Below are 23,704 nucleotides of genomic sequence, written 5' to 3' on the forward strand. Positions count from 1 at the left end.
TGTGCACACACACTAATTACGTCCGTAATTGACGGACGTATTTCGGCCGCAAGTACCGGACCGAACACAGTGCAGGGAGCCGGGCTCCTAGCATCATAATTATACACGACGCTAGGAGTCCCTGCCTCGCTGCAGGACAACTGTCCCGTACTGTAATCATGTTTTCAGTACGGGACAGTTGTCCTGCAGCGAGGCAGGGACTCCTAGCATCGTACATAAGTATGATGCTAGGAGCCCGGCTCCCTGACTGTGTTCGGTCCGGTACTTGCGGCCGAAATACGTCCGTCAATTACGGACGTAATTAGTGTGTGTGCACATACCCTTAGGGTGTCAATGGGACAATATATTGGTTTGTAAGAAATTATAAATCCAGCTGTGATTGCTGGCATTTACAATTATGCATAGTTGTAGCATCAAAGGAACATATAGAGACACATACCCATCCCCATAGTCGCCATCATGGCAAGGTGGTGGAAACACAGCCATCTCTATGAGGTTGTCATGCCCATTTTCAAGAACTGGGTGATTTGCTATTTTTCTATAAGAAAAACATTGTTAACATTAAAATATGTTAAAGAAAGAAACATACAAAAATAATAGTGGCACAAATTATATGTCAGGGTACAATATGTTCTTCATTGGCTGTGATTATGTGAAGAAGCATAATTGATAGGATCACTATGACTAACTGATGGAAAATAAAAAATAATAATAATAAAAAAACATAATTTACAATGTGGAGGGAGGGTTGGTGAATAAAATAATTAAAAAATACAAATATCATTGCTCTTCCTAATTATCTGAAATTTCTATTTAGTTTTAATCCAGCTTTTGCAGAAATAGTATATATCAACAACAATCAGAATTAATATATATTTTAGGTCAAGTGCAGTGATTGGTCCTTCTGCTGACAGGGGGCCTTTAAATACATTCTATTAAATAGTCACTTCGTAGAAGTAAAATTATAAATCTTCTACGTCTCTGCTCCGAGTTGAGTTGCTGTTGCTATTACAGCTAAGCAAGGATTTTAAAATATCTCATTACAATTTGGAAATTGTTTGACGTATGTGTTGAGGGAATTCTATGATAACCACATTGCCCATAAAACATAATTTAACAATTTGGGAGTTATTTACTACTGAAGTGACCATTTTCTAACACTGAACTAGGTTATAATTCTGTGTTGGTCACTTTAGATAAATGCACCCTCCTTAAAGGTGAAATAACTCCACCTTTTTAACCCTTCATGACCAAGGGTCATTGAGGCCCCTGTGTCCAGGTCAAATATTCAATTTTTCATATGCACGTCTTTTAACGATAGTATCTTTGGAGCCGCTTTGAATATCTCAACTATTTTTACTTCGTTTTTTTTACAAGACTTATAAAGGCTTTCATTTTCTAGATTAGTTTAATTAATTCAGTGTTTTGAATTTTTATTATGAGCAGACAAATCTCAAAAAACGTGAAAAACACTTTTTTGCATTTCTTTATATATATATATATATATATATATATATACATGCATACACTGTACAGCTCTTCTCTCTCCGTCACCCGGGATTGCTGTGAGGGGAGAGTGAAGAGGGCTATATGCACACGACCGTGAAAAAAATGGCAGTCAACAACGGATCAACGGTCAGTTTTTCATAGCTGTTTTGCATCAATGTGTCTCAAAATTGTAATCAATTTCCCAGTCGTCTGACCGTTTTTAACTGGCATTTGCCATCCGTTTTTCATGGATGAATTTTATTCGTTAGGGTTTTTTTGTCCCAACCCCCTGAAAACACCACAGTGCCCATGTAGATAGTGACGCAATACCACTGTAGATAGTGCCTCATTGCGCACATAGATAGTGCCAGTGTCCACATAGATAGTGCCCACTGTAAATAGTGCCACTGTGCTCACATAGTGGTACAGTTCTCCCTGTAGATAATGCCCACATAGTGCCACTCACAGTGCCCATGTAGATAGCGCCACAGTGTTCCCTGTAGGTATTGCCAATATAATGCTACAGTGCCCATGTAGATAGTGCCACACCCCCTGTATATGGCACCCCTCTGTAGACAGCACCACACCCCCTGTAAATATCACCACCCTCTGTACATAGCGCCACTCCCCCTGTAGATAGCAACATCCCCCCTGTATTTATCAATATCCCCCCTGCAGATAGCGCCACCTCCCGTAAATAGCACCCCCTTCCTGTAAAAAGCACAGCTGTTGCTCCCTCTAGGAGCGGAATCCCTCTGGCCGAAGATTATGCTCCTACAGGAAGCCCCTGATGTCTTTGTCCATATATGGACAGTGACGTCAGGGGTTAACTCTAAAAGCGGAATCCCCTGACAGTGCAGGTATTCCGCTCCAGGAGTAGCCCCTGACATCAATGTCCATATATGGATAGTGACACCAGGGGCTTCTCCAGTAGCAGAATCCCTGACACAGAGCGATCTGGCACCAGGTAATCCTCTCCTAGAGGGAGCCGCTGACGTCATTGTCCATATATGGATAGTGACACCAGGGGCTTGTCCAGTAGCGGAATCCCAGGCCAAAGTGTAGGCTGGGGATTCTGCTCCTAGGGAGAGTCACTAACGTCACTGTCCAAATAGACAGTGACGTCAGGGGCTCTCTCTAGAAGCGGAATTTCAGGCCAGTGCGATCTGACACCAGAGATTCCGCTCCTAGTGTCAGTTCAGGTGGCACTATCTACAGTGGGGGGTGCGATGCAATCTGCAGCAGGGGGTTGCTATCTGCAAGGGGGTGGCACTATCTACAGCGGGGATGGAGAGACGGCGGGGGCTCCCTCTAGGAGGGGAGTCCTCAGCTTGAGCGCTGACCACGAATTCCGATGCTGGAGGGAGCTTAGGTGGCGCTATCTACAGACGGTTTTGCGCTGCCTACAGGGTGTTGTGGGTGACAAAATCTACAGTGGGGGGAGTATTCCGGGGCTCTCAAAGCCCCAACCGACATGAGAGTGCAGTGCTGCTCACACTGAAGCAGCACTGCACTCATTAAACTTTATTAGATTTAAATAGAACAAAAGAGTCCCCAGACCCTGCTGTCTGAAAGTGTTATTTAGTTCATGTGAGACCCTTGCCCAATGGAGAGTGGGTATACACCAGCTCAGTTGCTGCTATTGGTGCGGCAAATAGGGACTTGTCTATCAAGGGGATGGCTAAGGGCTATAGATGAGGTGCTTAAAGCACACAGCGCAGTCAGCGTCGGTAGATTGATCTATGCCTGGAGTCAAACCCAGAACACAGATGAAAGCATAGGGACATAAGACTAGGGGCATTTTTGTTAGAGGCGATTTGTCGCTAGTTTAGTAATGCCCTCTCTCCTAGCTAATCTGATAGGTGCTGTCACACTGATAATGATAGTGAAAATTGTGTTCCAAAACGTTTATTATTTTAAAAGTTATGTTTTTTCTAAATATGTAAATGAGTCTTTATTAGACAAGTGGACGGTAACCGCAGCGATTCTCCTGAGGTGGAGCCACCACACAGCCTCTGACACTGTCCTATCAGCATGAAGCTGCTTCACACAGTGTGAGAGACTGAGGCTGGAGGGAAGGGGGATCACTACAAACAGCCATATCTCGGGATGTGGACCACCTAATACAGCAGTGGCATATGAAAGAGGAGATTCTAATCTTTTATATGACACCAGGATCGTAGTTTTAGCTGTGAAACAACCGGAGATATCGCCAGTTGAATACACAGTCAGGAATGGATGTATACTATAAGATCAGGCTGTGTTGCTGGGCAGGGACGGGTGAGAAGCTGTATGCTGATTGGACAGCGTCCTACAGAAAACATTACACTGCGCAGAGTGAAAAGGAAGAGTCACCTCCTATTTGGCTATTAGAGGCACAATTACATATTTAGAAAAATGGACACAACTTTGCAAATAATAAACGTTTTTGAAAATAAATCACACTGTAGTTATTATTATCATTGCGCCTATTAGATTAGGAGATACAGAATTGATAAACTGGTGAAGCCTGTTTTTTTTTTTAGAGTGATTGCTGACTTATCTTATCAGGGATAAGGGAGAGTATAGAATCAATATGATTTCCAGCTCCGACTGCAACTCAATGCACTATAATACTATATTGTTTTCTATCTGGCCATTGTTTTAATCAAAATTGTCACTGAGCTTCCTTAGTGACAATGAAGTGCATGAAAGCATTTAGACTAACTATAAACTTAGGAAAGGAAATTATTTGTAGATAGATAGATAGATAGATAGATAGATAGATAGATAGATAGATAGAGTATTAGTCCACCCTACTCTGCTACAAAGAATAAGAGGAGGCAAAAATTCCCAGGATGATAGGGTATGATAGAATGACCTCATAGAGGTTGCCTTGCCATGGCAGATGGGCTCACACAATTTGATCAAAATCTGTGCTAAGAACCTCCCTATTGTAAGTAGATTTAGCAGTAAGGCGGAATTCACACGACAGCCGGCACCCGGCTGCATTAGGAACAATAGACCCCTAATGGGGCTATTCACACGACTGATTTTTTGACGGCCGTCAAAAAATGGGACATGCCCTATTTTCGCCTGGGTATCCGGCCGCCCGGCTCCCATAGAAGTCTATGGGGCCGGGTAATACACGGCCATCAACGGAATGTGTCCCGAGTGATGGCCGGGTCTACCGTCGCTCGCGCTCTCTCTCCTCCTCCTCCTCCTCACAGCGCAGAGTGCTTTTTTTGCTCCCTGTAGGAGTCGGAATCCCCAATCCCCGGCCGGGGATTGGGGATTCCGCTACAGGAGAAGTGAGTGACTACACTGTCCATATATGGACACAGCGAAGTCACTCACTTCTGCAGCGGAATCCCCGACTCTATGGCCGGGGATGCCGCTACAGGAGAAGTGAGTAACTACACTGTCCATATATGGACACAGCGAAGTCACTCACTTCTGCAGCGGAATCCCCGACTCTATGGCCGGGGATGCCGCTACAGGAGAAGTGAGTGACTACACTGTCCATATATGGACACAGCGAAGTCACTCACTTCTGCAGCGGAATCCCCGACTCTATGGCCGGGGATTCCGCTACAGGAGAAGTGCGTGACTACACTGTCCATATATGGACACAGCGATGTCACTCACTTCTGCAGCGGAATCCCCGACTCTATGACCGGGGGTGCCGCTACAGGAGAAGTGAGTGACTGACTTCGCTGTGTCCATATATGGACAGTGTAGTCACTCACTTCTCCTGTAGCGAATTCCGCCTTACTGCTAAATCTACTTACAATAGGGAGGTTCTTAGCACAGATTTTGATCAAATTGTGTGAGCCCATCTGCCATGGCAAGGCAACCTCTACAAAGTGCTGTGTGTGGCAACAAATTTAAATGAAATTCATCCGATTTTAAAACGGACAGGGAAAAAAACAGATGCAAATCGGGTCAAAATCGGCCGGTAAAAACAGCAACACGGCCCGGAACGGAATCGGAACGGATGCAAACCGAATGCAAACCGGCCGGGAAAATCGGCCAAAAACAGCCGATTTTCCCGGCCGACACTTGGACCCTGTCGTGTGAATGAGGCCTAATGCATATTTATTTATATTTAGTGGCTTAGGTGGCATTAGTGTTCGCAGTGTGCTGTCGCCATTTTCTTGTGTGCGTTCTTGCACCTGTATACAGGTTTTGTTTCATTTTGTTGGAATGTGCTGTTCAAACTTTTGTGTTGTTTATGTGATTCATATATGTGGGGTTAGTGACTGCCTTTATTTTTTGATCTTGCACTCCTCCCATTCTGCCCTGGGTGATTTTAATTAGTTTAATGCTGGTTCCTACCATCCCCAAGAATATGTAGGTTTAGTCCCAGTTCTGGGTGTATGTGCAGCATAGGTTCCCACCTCATAGAGGTCGCCTTGTCGTGGCAGGTGTGCTCACACAATTTGATCAAAATGTGCGCTAAGAACTTCCCTATTGTAAGTAGATTTAGCAGTAATACATATTTATTTATATTTAGAAGCTTAGGTGGCATTAGTGTTCGCAGTGTGCTGTCGCCATTTTCTTGTGTGCTGTAGATAGATAGATGACAGACAGACAGACAGACAGACAGACAGATAGATAGATAGATAGATAGATAGATAGATAGATAGATAGATAGATAGATAGATAGATAGATACGTATGAGCAACTAAACAAAATTGGCATGGCATATTTTTCATTAGACTTTATCCTTCAAAGGCTTTTTCTGAAGCAAAATATCCTGAGAAGAGAGAAAACACAGTGCAGAAGAGCACCGGTACATGTGTACTGATAACGGTACTGATGCAGATCCATAATCTTGACAATCATTCAAAATTTGATGGGGAAAAATGATCAAAGTGAAATGATGTGTGCGTGTTTAATAAAATCTGATGTTTTTCATGCTTTCCACATATCTTTGGTGCAGAGTCCTCTTTTATGAAATACTTCATAAGAATAAGACATGAGTATAGGTATAACATTAAAACAAAAACTTGTGCATAGCATACTATATCCTTGCCGTAATGTTTTTCAAAGAACATTGCTTGTTTTGGGGATTTTCTAAGCAGGCCTGTAAAACTTGTATGCTTTGCTTTTCATGCAATACTTAAAAGGTACCTACTTTTCTAAGTCTGTATACTTGGAATACCAAAAAGTGAACATTGAAAACAAATTAAGGGAGCAGTTGTTTTAAATAGCTTGTACGAGGCTGATGTTTTGCTACAAACAAGATAATAAATTTAATATCATTTATGCCATAGATCTGGATAATCTTGTTACCTACAATATACATTCAGTCAATTTAATTATTTCATCAACAGCAAGGAACAGACCTTGACCGCTAAATGAGATATACCATATCTGTGGTGATATAGGTCAAGTAGGGTGACTTGTAAAATAAAAATTTATTTTTATAGCAAAATATTAACGTCAGTCATTAACTGTTTATACAGCATAATTCTGACTTAACAATGTGTTCAAACTAAATTAACTACAGAGACACATCGGAATATTCTCGTATACAGATTTTTCCATCCCCCAAATTAAAAGTGAATGCTCACCTTATCCTTCTAGGCCCAAAATTCCCCCCTGATTAATTTCGTAATTAGAGTCATAAAGGTAATTATAAAATTCTAGCTGCCTGCAGCCGCCACTAGAGGGAGATTAGACGTTTACTGCATACAGATGGCTCCGTAAAGGGAAGCACAGAATTTTAAATCTAGTTTGTTTACAAAACAAAATGGTGGACATTCCCTTTAAGAATGGGTTGACCTCACCTCCTTCTCAATAGGTGGTATCAACCGGTGCAGGGCTTCCCCTCTCCATGACATGAGAGAGATGCTGACCGTTTGCCCAATGTCGGTGGAACATAAGGAGGAAACAAGAATGTGGTCCTCTTGTTCTCAGATGTTGGGTGTGGTGCTATCAACTATCGAGAGGCCAATTTTCTTTTTGCTGCGTGACCTCATTTATACCTTTAGTGTTATGTTCTTGCACATGTGACAGTTATGGGGATGTTGGAGTTAAATAGAGGTGGGAAACTCCCATTAAGGGGTTCTTTGAGGGATCTCTGGTCTTTTTACAGGTGGAAAAATAATAACTTTAGTAAATTCTGCTGTAATGCTACATTATCTGAGTGCACATGATGGGTTACTGTCACCATGAAGTAAATGTATTGTGTGAATGTTGCCTGGAATGTTCATAATGTCTATAACTTTTAATGTGCCAGGGACCTGGAATTTAATTTTTGGGGAAATTGTATCTTTCAGGGAACATGGACTCTGGTTAACTAATACTCTGGCAGCAGTATGATCCCATCTGGCACCGTATTTTACCGTGAAAAAGTCGACAAGTGGCTCAAGCAAGGGAATATTCAATGCTCGCATGTTAAAATAAAACATATTTTTAATTATAACTCCATATGAAGCCTGTGTTTCAAAGCTAATTTCAAACAGTATTATACCAAATACCATGACATATACAATTCACACTGTTTAATTTGCTTTTAATTCTAATGAGTACTGAATGTTAATGAAAATACCAAAAGCTGCATATTAAAACAGTTTACTTATATATTGAAAAAGCAGAAGAGAAAAAAAAAAACACCCACGCAGTAAAACAATAGTCATTCCGAGGAGGAAAATTACCAACTTCACACTGAGGCTACGCTACCATTAAACAAATCTTCCGACACGGTTAATATTAGATATTTTTAAATACTTAAAACTTCAACTGTGGTCCTTCCATTTTAATTTAGAAGGGCTCCTTTGTTAAGGGTCAAAGAAGAATTTTAAATGTAAGATTTGCAATCAAATAGAATAATAAAGTAAATTATAGAGAAAGTAGCGATTTGTTGACATTAAGACCTCACCAAATCAAACGCACGTTTTGCTGCTTGTATTTTAAGTAAGAAAATCAAATGATGCCTGGTCCCCAATCCCTTATAAATCATTAAATATAAACTTTGGCAACCATACAGTTAATATTTTATTAAATAGTTCAAAAGCAAATAAAGCATAAATTATAGTATGAATTCCCGTAACACATTGAAAGCGTTTCATTAATAAATGTAGGATTTTACCAGTGCTTTGTACAGAGTTATCCAGGAGACTTCTTGTGTTAGATGAATTAGCATGATTCTGAGCCTATGCATCAAACATAAAGGCTACATGTGATAATGACTTATCCATGTTAAACTATAGATTTCTTAAATGATATACATTAAAAACTATCTTGAAAAATTTTAATATTATTGCTAAAGGGCAAACTGCTAACACAATGACACATGCTGCAAGTTAACCCTTTCACAGCCAAGGACGTGTGGACTACGTCATGACTTTAAACACTTGCTGTGGCTAGAATAAAAGGACTAGAGCTCAGATCTGGGTATCGATATTGGGCTCAATATTTGGGGTGCAATATTCAGGGAGCAACACTCATTTGAAAATATTTACTTCCTGGTTCTGTCTCTCTGTAATTGAGGGGAGAGGAGGAAAGCTGCAAGTGACAGCAGTAAGAAAGATCACAGCCTGTTAGTGTCATCTCACTCTGACCACTAAGCCTCACAATAGACTGACACTTCCTGTTCTGTAGAGATCACTTCTCAGCAGTCATCTTATTATTATCACAGCAGAATTACTATGAAAGGTAACACGTCTATATGGATAACACAGGATCCACTATAGATGATGGACACAGATCCCCTCCTATCCCTTCCTGCACAGTGACCTCTGCACAAGTCACAGAGCATGTCTAGAAAACTCTGCCATAGAATACCTGTTCACAGGTTCCTATGGTCCATGTCCAAAGCAGCTCAGGCAAAATGGCTGCCCCTATAATCATGTACAGAGAATAGAATTTAAAAAATCTACAATCAAAAAATAAAAAAAATAAACAAAAAAGATTATGTTACACTATCTGGTTTTAATTAGGAAAAAACTATATAGGTGATATATTCCCTTTAACCCCTTAATGACCGGGCCATTTTGCACGTTAATGACCAAGGATTATTTTTTGTTTTTTCACGGTTGGATTCCAAGAGTCGTAACTTTTTTTTGATTCCGTCGACATAGCCGTATAAGGGCTTGTTTTTTGCGGGACGAGTTGTATTTTGTAATTGCACCATTTTTAGATGCTTACAATATATTGATTAACTTTTATTAACTTTATTTTAGGAGAGAATTGAAAATAAGCAGCTATTCCAGCATTAATTTTCACGTTATAAATTTACGCCGTGTACTATGCAGCGTAAATAACGTGTTCACTTTATTCTATGGGTCGGCACTATTACGGGGATACCAAATATGTATAGGTTTTATATGTTTTCCTACGTTTGCACAATAAAAACCCTTTTAGAAAAAAATTACTTGTTTTTGCATCGCCGCATTCCAAGAGCCGTAATTTTTTTATTTTTCCGTCGATGTGGCCGTATATGGGCTTGATTTTTGTGGGCCAATGTGTAGTTTTCATTAGTATTATTTTGGGGTACATAGGACTTATAGATTAACTTTTATTTTATTTTTTATGGGGGGAATGTGAGAAAAGAGAGAATTTTGCCGTAGTTTTTTGCGGTTTTTTTGGACGCCGTTCATCCGGCGGTTTAATTAATGTGTTAATTTTATTGGTCAAGTTGTTACAATCGCGGGGATACCATATATGTGTATGTGTGATTTGTTTTGACACTTTTACTGAATAAAACCACTTTTTGGTTTATTTGATTTTGACTGTAATTATTATTATTTTTTTCTACAAACTTTATTTAACTGATTGACATTTTTTTTTTTTAAGTCCCATCAGGGGACTTCACTATGCGATGTGCCGATCGCATATATATAATGCTTTGGTATACTTAGTATACCAAAGCATTATTGCCTGTCAGTGTAAAACTGACAGGCAATCTGTTAGGTCATGCCTCCGGCATCGCCTAACAGGCAGATGCTGAAGACAGACCTGGGGGTCTTTGTTAGACCCCCGGCTGTCATGGAAACCCGACGGCGACCCGCGATTTGTTTGCGGGGGCGCCGATCGGGTGACAGAGGGAGCTCCCCCCTCTATCAAACACATTAGATGCCGCTGTCACTATTGACAGCGGCATTTAATGGGTTAAACTGACGGAATCGGAGCGCGCTTCGATTCCGGCAGTTGCAGCAGGAGCCAGGCTGTGTATAACAGCCGTGCTCCTGCCGCTGATCGCGTGGGTACAGTCTCAGTACCCGCGCCATCACAGGACGGATATATCCATCCTCCTGCGCGAACTAGCAGCTGCTGAGGACGGATATATCCGTCCTTCGGCGTTAAGGAGTTAAAGAGGATTGTTGACTAAAACTTCTTCAACAAAAACAAATACCAGGCTCGGCTGAAAGTCGGGTGAGGTTGATTGAACAGCACAGGAAAGGGAGCCTTATTTTAATTTTGGCATGCCCCCTACACCCTCTTCTATGTAAACTCCTATGGTCAACTATTTAATCTACAACACTATCCTGAAAGATTTCATTACAGAGTGAAATGCCTTAGGGATCATTCAGACGAGCGTGATTCTCGTCCGTGTGCTGTGCGTTAAAACAACACACAGCACCCATTGATTTCAATGGGGCCATTCACAGATGCATTGTTTTTCACCGTGTATGTTAGTTGCATGAAACTCACTGCATGTCCTATATTGGTGCGTTTTCACGCACCTAGTGGCCCATTGAAGTCAAAGGATGCGGAAAACCACAGACAGCACACGGACGCACATCTGTGTGCTGTCTGTGTTTCACGCATCAATTAAATTGAAAAGTGCTTGCATGTGCGTGAAACACACAGCGCACACGGACAGATTTAAGCGCTTAAATCTGGCACGCTCGTGTGAGTGTAGCCTTAGAAGCATAGTTAAACCACGATGAGATTTGTGGACTGTCAAGTCATTTAGCTATACTAACTAGTACAACCTCATGAGATAATAAATAGCTTTACAAATACAGCGGTGGAAAATATATAATGGACAACATCTGCATTGGGCTCCTAACAGCCACAGACCGTATCTTTACCATGAACTGAACTACCTTGGGTTCATCTTGGCTGTTCATCCTACCCTGAGAAGGGTCAGCTTTTGCTTAGTACAAGCCCATACAACTGTTGCAAGGGCATTTCAAGTATATTTATTCATTAATTACATATTTACCCAACATTTTTATCTGTGTACATGTTTAGTTCATGGTTCATATAGGTAAAAAAATCTATTTTGGGGTTTTGTGGACCTTCACCATAATTCATATTGAGTTCATTTAGGCCTCATGAACTCTTCCGACGGCCGTTGAATGGCCGTTATTGATGGTCCCGTCACACACGGGCTGCACACGGATGGCTTCCGTGTGCAGCCCGTTGTTTCACAGAACAAATTCAATGAGAAGGCCGAGACTGTTCCGTCAAAAACGGGCAGGAGTAGGACCTGCCCTACTTTTGACAGAACGGCCGCACAGTTCCGTTAAAACAACGGAAGTGTGCATGCCCCCATTGAAATGAATGGGTTCAGGGTGCTATCAGTGACAAAAACTTATAGCACCCTGAAGGAAAAAACTTTTCACGGCCGTTTCTCATGGATCCATGTGTCCGTTATGGTATCCTTTTGGTTTCTGTGTGTACTCCGTGTCCGTTCCGTGTTTTCGTTTCAAACGGACGTTGTGCTTCCATTTGGCTTCTGATTTTCCGTTAAAAAAGTGGAAGGAATTGAACTTTATTTGAACTTGTCACATGTCTCAGTCTGAACTTTGGCACACACTGCCGTTGCTAGGGCAACAGATCCATCAAAAACGGACGGCACACGGAAGTCTTTTGATGGACCCATTGACTTCTATGGGTCACGGAATCACTGACCAAAGTAGGAGATGCTCTACTTTTGACGGAACGATCCGTCAAAATAACGGAAGTGTGCATGGGCCCATTGAAATGAATGAGTTCAGTGTGCTATCAGTGACAAAAACAGATAGCACCCTGAAGGAAAAAACTGAAGTGGGCATGAGGCCTTAAACAGTGGAGCTACTTAAAACCTTTATCTACAGCACAGAGGATAAGCAGAGATACTTGGGAGATATATGATCACAAACATTCATTGAAAACCAGGGCTGTCTTTGGATATCAAGGACAGTCAGTATCTACATTCAATATGTGTTAAAAAACCATATAAATTATCCAATCTCTCAGTGGCCCAAAACATTTCCTTTAAGTATGAATGTGAATCAGTGAACAGCTGCTGACATTAAACAGAAATTCTAATGTTGAAAAAATATAAGCCGCAGAGTTAATACACATTCTACTAACTTAGAACCTGCCTGTCTGGCACAGTATTGTATATGTACAGCTGATACATGGCACAATGAAAATTCAATAAATAAATAATACACATTTCAAAAAAGGAATCATTAAAACGAATTAAAATCTTTGCCTATAGTAACTTATTAATGACATACAATGCCCTGCTCTGCTGGAATTATTACTTAATTAAGTCAGGTTGCAACTACTGCAAATATTCTATAAATTAAACACAATGGCTACTTGGCACCATGTCTGACAGTAAAATATATTACAACCAGTTGTCTTAAGACAGAGCTGATCCATTTTCATGGGGTAAGGTGTATTTAGTCAAATTGCAAACTTAGTAGAAGACAATTGGAATATACCAAATCATGAATAAGTGACTACATTGAAATAAATTGTCGTAGTAAAAATATTGGTGTCAATCAAAGCCCATTATGTTAAATGGCAAATGGAGGGATCAATGCAACGATGGGCTGATGTCTGGTTGACTGTGAGACATCTTCCTTTTATGGCCGACATAAATAATATCTTCTAAAATATGCTATTTAAACCAATACAATGTGACTGACGGCCCACATGTGTCTCTTACTACATATGTATAAACTATAGCCCTCTATTATTTTATATGTTACTTTTCAGGGTATAATGGAATTTAAAAAAGTTTGCAAATGATATCTAATTACCAAATGGATTTTTTATTAATATTATATGTATCTGTCTAGGAAATATTGCCCAGTTTAAAAGAATATATCATTGTGACAACAGCTCTCAGAAGATTGATGACAAAAATGATATAAAACTATAAAAAATACTGGTGCTCCTAAAACATCGTCACAATAACCAAGCTGGTAAATGACTCAAACATTTATGACACATCTCTGCACATCATTAGATATTATCAAAGCTGTCAGCTATCACCCATATATGCCTAAGGAGCCAGAATGTTTTACCTAGATGTCTATAATATTCACATATTTTGTTATCTATATCTGGTAAAATGACAGCTCAAGGAAAAGTAGCAATGAACTAAATTGGATTAAAAATAAAACCACAGATTAAATCTAAGGGTAGTAATTGATAGAACTATAGTCCTTTGCAATATAAAAGGGTTTTTAAATGAAGTGTCATTGTTTAGATTGGAAATGAAGTGTCATTGTTTAGATTGGAAATGAAGTGTCATTGTTTATATTGGAAATGACTGCTATGGTTTTGGAAAACATATTAAAATTATTTGTGTCAAACGAAGATGCTGGGTCACTTCATCCTTCTCATGAATTTTTATAACTAAATGTCTATCTTAGAAGTTTAGGTCACATTTCTAAGTAAATCCAAAAATTCATCTAAAATGACATACATCAGTTTATATTGTTATAACAAGCTTTTTGGAATATTTGATTTATGGTGGTTTGTATATAAATGTTAATTTTTTTTTGCACTAGCCACTAAACATAGTAGGTCATTGGTAAACTAAACACTTATTCTTCATATGGTTCATTAATTTCAGTACTAATGGATCAAGAAGTTGCACAAGACACAGTCCTGTCTCTTTTGAACCTTAACATTGACACTATTGCGCTTTGGGCCAGCTGGCAAAGAACTGGCCATCTGCTAATATTCCTTCAATATTAGAGATCAATGAAAAAAGTTCAACTGCAGTTTACATAACACTTTACCATTAGACCAATGCTTAGTATCAATTTTATAACTATATGCTTAAATCTACTAAATTACAAACAGAAACAGTATTGGGGAAGTTTCATGAACTTGTGATAGAGCACTTGTCTGGTATCATACTGGGGGCCTTATTCAGTAGAGAAAGCCTTCAATTCCCCATTTGAACTCAATGTAACAATAATAACTTTTTATGGATTCCAATTTACTTGCTGGCCAAAATCTTAGGAACCTGAGAAATGTTGTGCATATAATGTAAAAATTGTGATTGATGTTTCCTGTATTTAAGATGTCACCTCAAAAGTTCTCCAACGTATTTTCATCCTCACAAAAACTGGGAACAGAATATATTTAGACTAAGCTTAACATCCAGTTAAAGATAAAAAAATAGGTTGTCTGTAATATTTTTGGTATGAACATTATAGTCGTAAAAAATGTCTACTTCTGGGGGCTTGTAAAGTTTGTATAATGCTAGATATATAGGCAGACTCTATATCTGTATTGCTGCATCTATGTGGTTCTGCATCTATTCAGTGCTATTTGACAGTGGAAAAAGGATATTTTTTAGTTTAGATGGAGATTAAAATTGCTCCTTAGTATCTACAGTAGGTAGTAACAGTCTTCCCAGTGGGCAGAAGAGGCTCTCAATCCATTAAGTGAATACTACCTGCAACGCACCATGTACTAGCTGTTTGATAAGATTGGATGGATTGGGTGCTCCAGCTAAAGTTTATGCTGGCCATAGATTTGGCCAAGATACGATGAGCATTAGAATGAAATTAGAATGTTTGTCAGGATAGGGGCATATTATCACTTGAATCAAGATGTGGGCTCCTCAAAGAAGCAAGTAGTATCACAGAATGGGAACTCTTCATAAAACATAACCTTTATTCATTATTCATATTAAAATACTCTAGGTAATTCTTTTGAATACAAATATCCCTGACACAACCAAGGTTGAATCAAATAAGCAATCCACAATAATCATCTGGAGTATCCAGAAAATTATATCTAGATTATGTGGTACCACCTATGGACAAACTCCAGGGATTCAAAAATGTCTATCACACAAAATTAGTGTAATTTCTAAGCACCAAATATTGCATAAAATGACCACAACACTGACACTTGATAACCATCCGCAACGCATTTCCCCAACCTAGTTGGTTCATCGGGGGATATTATTGGACAATTTGTGTGTAATAGGAGACCTATAAACACACACACATATATATATGTATGTATATATATATATATATATATATATATGCACATACATATATATATGCATATATATATATGCATATATATATGTATATATATATATATATATATATATATATATATATATATGCACATACATATATATATGCATATATATATATGCATATATATATGTATGTATATATATATATATATATATATATATATGCATATATATGTATATATATATGCATATATATATATATATGCATATATATGTATATATATATATATATATATATATATATATATATATATATATATATATATATATGATAAACGTTTGCTTGTATAGGCACATTTGTACCAGGTTACAACTCACAACTCCTGGGAGTGAATATGACAATTGGTTGGGGAAGGAACAGCTGGTTGAAGATAGTCCATTTTACAAAACATGCCGGTTTGTAGAAGCTGTAGATGGAGGCTTTGCATTCCACATGGTCTGTGATGAATTCCACGCATCCCAAGAAAGTCATCACAGTCCATGTGTAATGCCAAGCCTCCATCTACAGCTTCTGCACACCAGCATGCCTTGTAAAATGGACTATCTTCATATGGTACCGCGCCATCTAGATATAATTTTCTGGATACTCCAGGTGATTATTGTGGATTGCTTATCTGTTTCAACCCTGGTTGTGTCAGGGATATTTGTATTCAAAAGAATTACCTAGAGTATTGTAATCTGAATAATGAATAAAGGATAGGCATAGACAAAAACATATTTCCCACCATACAAATTATTTTTTACGTAAAAAATTGTTCATATCAGGTCAAATACCATGCATTTGCATTGCCCCTCATGTATTTTTCTCTAAACAATTATTCTTAACAATCATAAATCATTAGCTATTTAAACATCAATGGCCAGCTTTAGATCTCAATAGTGCATATTCTTTGTTTTTGGAACCCAAACTTAGTAACACAATCCAATATAGAATACAAATTGGCTTCTCTATTCAGGGATTTGTTTATGGTGACAGAAAAAGAAGAGAGAGATTATTTGTGCTAAGAACTAAGCCATAACTGTACCCAACTCATGCAAACCATAAACCAGCTTGGGCATGAGAAATAATAGACACTAGCAGGATTAAATGATGATACATGAGTAACACCAGTGAACAAGGTTAACCCATGTGGCTCCCTGGATTGCATGCTCCATTTCACCCTAGTTGAGTAAGTCTTCAGCAATGTATCACATCTTAGAAATGACAGCAATGGTTTAGCTCTTTTACACCGTAATACCAGACTATTTGGCAGCTGCAATAATACAGTGTGTATAATCACCTGACAAATGCATTTACAGCACGGAATGACTTTTTGTGCTTGTTTTTCCATTTTCCTGATTGGGTGTTTGCTTCATATGTTTCTAACAATTATGTATTCTTTATAAGATATACAGCGTGGCGAGAGATCTGAGCCTTCTAAATGTGATCATAAATAAGTAGAAATTGTGTACTGATGAGGCGAGAAGCTACAGAAATCTTCAAAGGTCACACAACTGTGTATAACAGACTGATGATAATCCACACTGGGCTAATGCAGTGAATCTGTTCTGTTAATGGCCTTTGAAATATGGTGTACGGGGGAACTGTCCTAATGAGAAACTTTATTATTTGTCTGCCATGTTTATTTGGAAATCTTAATATAAATGTGACAAATTGTTACACCTTCTGTCTAAAAGTTCTCCTGTTTGCACTATTAGAATGATATTAGCGAACAAAGAAAATATTTGAACGGCTAATGATTTCCTATGCGATTTTATGATGTATACCTGCTTATGTTTCCTTTTTTCCCTTAGCAGTTAATGACTTGTCGATATTCATATTTGTCAAATCCTAGTCCTTAACATTGCTACGCACATTCACATTGACACACAAACTGGAAAATCAGTCTTTTTAACTTCATCAAAAAATGTGGAGGTGACAGCGGTGATTTACAGTGTTGATTAATCATTCGGCTAGTGCTAATTAATTGGGGACATTTAGTGGTGTACTAATGAGTCTCACAATAAATCGTTATATACCATGTCATAACTGATGTAGAGAGATGAGAAGTACAGTTGCACTCCCTGATTTTTATTTTATGCTTGGAGCAGGTAATACAAAGAGCAGATAATTATTTAGACATACACAAATAAATATATATCTTTAAATGTATGTATAAAAAAAGAAAAGAGATATAAACAGTAATGTGAAAAAGTTTTAGGCAATTGTGGAAAAATGCTGCAAAGTAAGAATGCTTTCAAAAATAGAAGAGTTCATTTTTTTATCAATTAAAAAAATACAAAGTGAATGAACAGAAGAGAAATCTGAATCAAATCAATAATTGGTGTAACCACCCTTTGTCTTCAAAACAGCATCAATTCTTCTAGGTACACCTGCACACAGTTTTCGAAGGAACACGGCAGGGAGCTTGTTCTAAACATCTTGGAGAACTGACCACAGATCTTCTATGGATGTAGTTTTCCTCAAATCCTTCTGTCTCTTCATGCAATCCCAGACAGACTCGATGATGTTGAGATCAGGGCTCTGTGGGGGACATATCATCACTTCCAGGGCTCCTTGTTCATTTTTCTATGCTGAAGATAGTTCTTAATGACATGAAGTGTATGCTTAGGGTCATTGCCATGCTGCAGAATCAATTTGGAGCCATTCAGACGCCTCCCTGATGGTATTGCATAATGGATAAGTATCTGCCTGTATTTCTCAGCATTGAGGATACCTTTAACCCTGACCAAATCCCCAACTCCAATTGATAAAATGCAGCCCCAAACTTACAAGGAGCCTCCACCATGCTTCACTGTTGCCTGTAGACACTCATCATTGTGCCGCTCTCCAGCCCTTTGGCGAACAAACTGCCTTCTGTTACAGCCAAATATTTTACATTTTGACTCATCAGTCCAGAGTACCTACTGCAATTTTATTTGCACCCCAGTTCCTATGTTTTTGTGCATAGTTAAAGGAACAGTGTCATCACAAATAATTTTTTTATATGTTAAAGATGTTAGTGCCTTAATATAAACGTTTATTTACATTTGTGTGTTTGTGTTTTACTGTTTCTTATTTTCACACTTTTTCTTCCCTATGGGGGCTGCCATTTTTTGTTCCATTTCTGTGTGTGTCGATTAACGACACACACAGACATGGAATACGGCAGCCACAGTCCCATAGGGACTGCGAACGGCTCCCGTCCCATTGACTGCCGTGTACGGCGTCTGTGTGGGAACTGCGCATGCGCCGCTCCCACACAGTCCTATTCGAAATTGGCGCCGTCCGGCGCCATTTTCCTGTGGACCGGAAGTCGCGGCTGGACAGTAATATTACTACTTCCGGTCGCGGCTTCCGGACAAGTGCACATGGAACAGCGGCAGCAAAGGGAGCGGACGGGCCGCGGCGGCAGGAGCAGGTAAGCGATTTCAATGTATGTTAGTGTTTGTGTGTGTTTACTACTGCATGTAAACCTACTACACTGTGGGTTACCTCAAAAAATGGCGACACACAGTGTAGGAGGTTACACCTTTCAAACCCCTCGTTTATCCCGGCACTAGCCAGGATAAAGGAGGGGGGGATGCTGAGAGCTCACTAGAGCGATAGCTTTTAACCCAATGTTGCAATGCTGCAATTTTGGGAACTAGCTCCAAACAGCTCCATCTAGTGACCAAAAATGGGTAGTATTATAAATTTGAAAAAATTTATAATATTTCCTGACTCGCGAAAAAAATAAAAAAAATGTGAACAATGTTTAATCACCCACACACTAAATGTTTAAATTTTAAAAAAAAAACATGTTTTTGGGGCGACACCATGCCTTTAAGTCGATGGCCTTATTTTCACATCGACGGTATAGCTGTTTGGCCGCAATCCTTCCATGAACACGACTTCTGTCCAGACTTCTCCGAGCAGTAGATGGGTATATCTGGGTCCCACTGGTTTCTGCCAGTTCTGAGCATATGGCACTGTTGGACATTCTGATTTTGAAGTGAAGTAAGCATAATGTGTCTTTGAACTGCTGAAATAAGTTTCCACTGCGCCTACGGTCCACAACATTTCTCGTTTCTTTGTGCTTTTTCAAAAGAGCTTGAACAGCACATTGTGAAACCCAAGTCTGCTTTGAAATCTTTGCCTGGGAGAGACCTTGTTGATGCAGTATAACTGCCTTGTGTCTTGTTGCTATGCTTAGTCTTGCCATGGTAGACCTGTGACATGTAACTGTCTCCCACAACCTCACCTTTGTAGCAGAGTTTGGCTGTCCTTCACCCAGTTTTAAGCCTCCTACAATGCTGTTTTTAATACAGATAATGACTGTGTTTCAATCCATATATGAAAATGATGATCATTATCACCTGTTTGGCATAATTGGTTAATCATTTACTTGACTATAATCCTACAAATTCCATTACTTTGTGCAAGTGTAGCAAGAAAAATGGATGCTGTTTGGAAGACAAGGGGTGGTCACACCAAATATTGATTTAATTTTGATTTATCTTCCGTTCATTAACTTTGTATTTTGTTAATTGATGAAAGAAAAAAAACTATTAACACTTCTGTTTTTGAAAGCATTCTTACTTTGCAGCATTTTTACACAACTGCTCAAAACTTTTGCACAGTACTAAACAGGCACCTTGGTATCACTGCATTTCATATTTGAAAATATTTTAATGGGTATGGAGGGAGAGTAGATATAAAGGGCAGTCATCTTTAACACAATACTTGGGGATCCAGCTCTAACATGTTCCCTTAGTATGATATTTAAGAACAGATGTTTATTTTAACAGTTGATTGATAAGCAACAGGTGAAATTTTTTTGGGATAGTAGCACCGTGTGTTTTTTCCATTAAGCAAAAAAAAATGAGCAAAAAAATATTTTATGTAAAAAAAAATGGCTACTGCATGTAGACATACTTAGGATCTGTTTCCTCATTGTGTTATTTCCTACTATATACGCCAAATGTGGTGCCTATATATAGTATACACATAGCCTAAGGATGATGGAGGTAGTACACCTATAGGCACTAGCTGTGAAAATTTTATACTGGTGATCACTTAGTTAACTACTCTACTGCAGGAAACTCAATGTCCCCTCCGCCAGTGGCATTGTAATCAGCTGTGTGGTGATTCAGTAGTAAAGCATATTAGATACAAAATTATTTAATTGTTCTAAACAGGGTTCTCTCAACACAAAGGAAAGCTTCATTCTTTAGAGAGCACATATTACGAAGAATGGCATGAAGTACAGTAAAAAATAGTGTAGTACCGTGTTAGCCAGAAACAAAATGCAATGTTAAATACTTTTGTGTCAAAAAAGACAAAAGTATAGTAGGTATGATACTTTTATTGGCTAGCCATAAAAATTCTATATGCAAGCTTTCAGAGCACACAGGCTCCTTCTTCAGGCACTTTACAAATAAATGTCTTCAAAAAAAGCTCAACATTTAGATGTTACACAAAGACAATTAGTACATGAGGTGATACATCATTAAGATAAGCTAAGGCAATAAAATGGAGGTTATAGGGGTGATGACTTAGGAGTTAAGGGATCTTGAGTCAGTCTGATGGGGAACGTGACATGTGTCCATGTAGTGGCTCATAAATCCAGGTGTTAGATAAAGGCCTTGTGTCAATGACTGGAATTTTATCATCAGCTTGAATTCCCAAATTTTTCTCTCTGTGTTGTTTTTAAAATGACCCTTTAGTATTAGGACTTTTAACCCCTTAGTTACCACCAATACGCCTTTTCACGTGAGTCACTAAGGGGCCTTAGGCTAGGCTGACGCCTTTTCACGTGAGCCTAGTCTAAGTCCTGCACGGGTCTCCTGTGCAGGCTGGAGCCGGGGCTCAGCTGTCTCATGACAGCTGAGCTCCTGCTCCAACGCCCGCGATCGAAGTTTACTTTGATCGCGGCCGTTTAACCCGTTAAATGCCGCCGTCAATAGCGACTGCGGCATTTAACTTTGTTTACAGAGGGAGTGGGCTCCCTCTGTCACCCATCGGCGGCCCGCAAAAGCAATCGCGGGTCTCCGATGGGGTGTCATGGCAGCCAGGGGCTTGATAAAAGCCTTCAAGTCTGCCCTGGACATATGCCTGTTAGGACGCGCCGGAGGCACGTCCTAACAGATTGCCTGTCAGACTTACACTGACAGGCAATAATGCTCTGATATACGAAGTATACCAAAGCATTATAGCAGCGATCTGAAGATCGCACAGCAAAGTCCCCTAGTGGGACTAATGAAATAAATAATAAATGTGAAATAAAGATTAATAATAAAAATTACAGTAAAAAAATAGATACAACCATTTTTTTCCATAAAAACTGGTTTTATTTAGTAAAAGTGTAAAAAATAAATAAAAGTACACATATATGGTATCGCCGCGACCGTAATGACTCCATTAATAAAGTTAATATGTAATTGAAACCGCAAGGTGAACACCGTAAAAAAACGATGGCAAAATTGCAATTTTTTTCCATTGCCCCCAAAAAAAGTAATAATAAAAATGAATCAATAAGTGCCATGCACCCCAAAACAGTACCAATCAAAACTACGTCTCGTCCCACAGAAAACAAGCCCAAAAAATAACTACATTGATAAAATAAAAAAGTTACGGCTCTTGGAAAGCGACGATGCAAAATCAAATAATTTTAGTTCAAAAGTGTTTTTATTATGCAAAAGTCGTAAAACATAAAAAAACCTCTACATATGTGGTATCGCCGTAATCGTACCGACCCATAGAATAAAGGTAACAAGTTATTTTCGTTGCACAGTGAACAGCGTCAATTTAAAAACGCATTGAAAAATGGCGGAATTTCAGTTTTTTTTATAATCCCCCCCAAAAAAGTTCATAAAAGTTAATAAAAAAATTATATGTGCCCAAAAATTGTGCTATTAAAAAGTACAACTAATCCCACAAAAAAACAAGTCCTCATACAGCTATGTAGACGAAAAAATAAAAAAGTTATAGCTCTTTGAATGCGACTATAGAAAAACGAATAAAATAGCTTGGTCATTAGGGCCTAAAATGGGCTGGTCACTAAGGGGTTAAATCTGCCAAACTGTGATCAGGTCCAGAGAAGTGTTTTCCCACGGGTGTATCCAGCTCCTGTTTTATTGTATGTCTATGTAGATTCATTCTAGATTGTAGTTTTTCTTTAGTTTCTCTAATGTAGACTCCTTTACTGATGCACCTTGTACACCGTATCATGTACATTACATTGGAGGATGTACAGGAGAACGTGGCACTGATTTTATAGTCCTGTTGGGTGTTTGGTATGTGGATGGTGTTTGATGACAAGATGTTGGTACAGGTCTTGCATTTTCTACTGTTGCAAGGAAAAGTGCCAGTCTCTGATGGTGATGAGAGGGACTTCTGACTAGGAGATTCCTTAGGTTTGGTAGCTGTTTGTATCCAAGAAGAAGTAAATCCGGGAATATTTCCTTCAGTTTATTGTCTTTGTTACAGGTTGGAGATCAGCAGCAATTTTCCTCAAGATGTTCATTTGTGGGTTGTATATGACCACTAGGGGCACCCTGCAGTTGTCTTCCTTCTCTTGTACTCCAGAAGATTGCTCCTTGGAATTATTGTTGCTCGGTAAATCTGATCATCTATAATCCTTGGATGGTATCCCTGTTGTAGGAATGTATTCCTCAGTGATAGCAGGTGTTGTTTTCTGTCTTCATTGTCTGAACAGATTAGTATGTAGCGCAGAGCCCGGCTGTAGATGAAGAATTTATTTATGCGTCTCGGATGGAAGCTGTTCCATCCCAGATATGCTGGACGGCCTGTAGGTTTATGGTAGATTGTTGTTTGTATGGTATTGTTTCTCATGTATATGGTCATGTCCAGGAAATGTATTAGAGATGTTGAGTAGTTGAGAGTGAGTTTGATGGTAGGATCGAACTTGTTGAAGTTTTTATGTAAATATAGCAGTTCATGTTCAGAGCCTGTCCAGATTATCAACAGGTCATCAATGCACCGGAAATATGCTAGAGGTTTAG

The 23,704-nt window shown here is 39.0% G+C and overlaps 1 protein-coding gene across 18 annotated transcripts in view; it reads right to left on the reverse strand.

Moving 5' to 3' along the window:
- The window catches only part of TENM3 (teneurin transmembrane protein 3), a 1,030,160-nt gene that overhangs the window by 247,438 nt on the left and 759,018 nt on the right, over nt 1–23,704 (reverse strand). The window lies entirely within an intron of this gene.

Source organism: Rhinoderma darwinii, chromosome 1 (genome assembly GCF_050947455.1).
Source record: "Rhinoderma darwinii isolate aRhiDar2 chromosome 1, aRhiDar2.hap1, whole genome shotgun sequence".
NCBI classification, from domain to species: Eukaryota; Metazoa; Chordata; class Amphibia; order Anura; family Rhinodermatidae; genus Rhinoderma; species Rhinoderma darwinii.